The sequence below is a fragment of the Ursus arctos genome, unplaced genomic scaffold (assembly GCF_023065955.2).
Source record: "Ursus arctos isolate Adak ecotype North America unplaced genomic scaffold, UrsArc2.0 scaffold_55, whole genome shotgun sequence".
NCBI lineage: Eukaryota > Metazoa > Chordata > Mammalia > Carnivora > Ursidae > Ursus > Ursus arctos.
The window spans coordinates 62,501-64,685 of record NW_026623073.1 but is presented as its reverse complement, the minus strand read 5'-3'; positions in this window follow the sequence as shown (position 1 = coordinate 64,685).

The following is a 2,185-nucleotide window of genomic DNA, read 5'->3' as shown; positions in this document are numbered from 1 at the left end:
TTGAAGGGCACCCGAGGCGAGGCTATGGCCAAACCGAGTCCGTGCACAGGTACGTAAGGCGGGGGTGGGGGGGCGGGGGTGGGGATGGGGGGGTGGTGGGGTGGGGCACGAAACCTGTGCTCTCCGTAGGTTACGAAAAGCTCAGGGGCACCTGGCTGGCTCTCTGTAGAGCGCGCTGACTCTTGATCTCAGAGTCCTGAGTTCGAGCCCCACGTTGGGTGTAGAGTTTACGTGAACCAGCAGCAGCAGCAGCAGCAGCAGCAGCAGCAGCAGCAGCAGCAGCAGCACCACCACCACCACCACCACCACCACCACCACCACCACCACCAAAAATGATAATAATGAAAAGCTCGAAAAGCCCCACGGCCCCTGGCAGGATGTCTATGGCAAGCCACACCTCCACGACAAATAGCTTTCCACAGTGACGGCGACGGATGGCGGAAGGACAGAGGCAGCACCCTACCCCAAACCTCACAGCCTGCCTCCTTTCCGGCCAGATGTGCAGCATCTGGGAACGGCTTTGAAACCTTCCCAGTCAACGGCTTGGGCCCGCCTGTCGGGAAAAGCGCTCTGCTGTTCATTTCACTCCTGGACGAGCCTAGGAAGATGAAGCGGCGGTAGCTCTCCGTGGGGGGGGGGGGGGGGGCGCCACGCGATCCAACACACACGACCACAGCCACTGAGGAGCATGAGATCTGTATGGCCTCGAGGGGTACAGGATAGCCCGTGAATCCTTTTCCAAGGAAGAAGGCGGCAACGTGAGAGCGTGCAAAACACTTTCTCACAGCATCTGCTGATGGTGCTAGGACTTCTGTCCCCGGAGAGGATACTATTTTTCCACCGCTTCCAGTTTTAAGAGAAAGGGTCAGGGGAAAATCATTCAGTCGTTCCACTCATCTTCATGGCTCATCGTGGAAAACGAAGACGCCGTACAAAGGAGCAAAGCGCGGATCCATGCAAACACATGGGTGAGCCCCCCCAAAACATGACGCTAAGTGAAAGGAACCAGACAGCCAGGGTGACATAATGCCTTGGGATCCCATGGGTAGGAAAGAGCCAGACGGAATAGCCCAATCCTAGAGGGAGGGAGCAAACAGATCAGAGGCTGTTGGGGGAGAATGGTGAAGAGAGCCGGGGTGAGGGTCAGGGTGAGGTTGAGGGTGGGGGGGGGGGAGGCGCGGACGGGAAGGGGGAGGGGTGGGGGGTGTCTCTTTTTGAGGTGACGGAAATGTTCTGGAAATGGCGGTGCGGGTCGTGCAGCTTTGTGAGTAACCTTTAAAAAAAATAAAAAAGGCCACCGAACCGTACACTTTCAAGAGGATGTGAATCATGGCGTGCGAATTGTATCTCCACTTTGAAAATGTGTGAGGAAAAAAATGTAGCAGATGCAGGTTGGTAGGTTGGTAGGTAGGTAGGTAGGTGGGTGGGTGGGTGGGTGGGTGGGTGGGTAGGTAGGTAGGTAGGTGAACGGGCCGGTGGTGGACCGATGTTCGTTCGTTCGTTCGTTCGTTCGGTCCCTCCCTCCCTCCCTCCATCCATCCATCCATCCATCCATCCATCCATCCGGTCCGTGCGTCCACGAAGATCTGCATCAAAAGGTGTGGGAAGGGGGAGGTCGGGTTCTTGTTCTGAGTGGTTTTATTTGTTCCCCAAACTAATCACCTCTGTGGAGATAAACAAAGATCACCCACATGAGAACAGGAATCACCTGTTGAGGTCAACAGAGTCTGTGGGCGGTTATCACCACCTGGGTCTGGCAGAGACTCGAAGCAAACGCAGGCCAGGCGGAGGAGTGGAAAAGCTTTCTGGTGGCAAAGGGGGAAGGTCCAGTGAGAGGTTGTTGCGGTGGGCGGGGGGAGCAGGACGGGAGCTGACTAGAAGAGGGGTGTCCTGGGTCATTTCGGGGAAAGAGAAACTTGATTTCCGTCCGTGGGTCCATCGATCTCATTCTCTGGATCTAGCTCTATGGAGAAGAACAGCGACGTGTCTCCATGTTGTCCATCTGTATCCCCACGTCAACATTGTCCAAGGTGTAGGTTTGTTGAATCCGTGATGTCGGAGACGCTTAGAGAAGAACACAGGTGAGTCTATTTCCCAAACGATCCACAAAAATCACCGTAACTGCAACTGTTCCTCCTTCCCACCCATGCTCTCTCCACACCCCGCCCCCCCTCCCCCTCCCCCT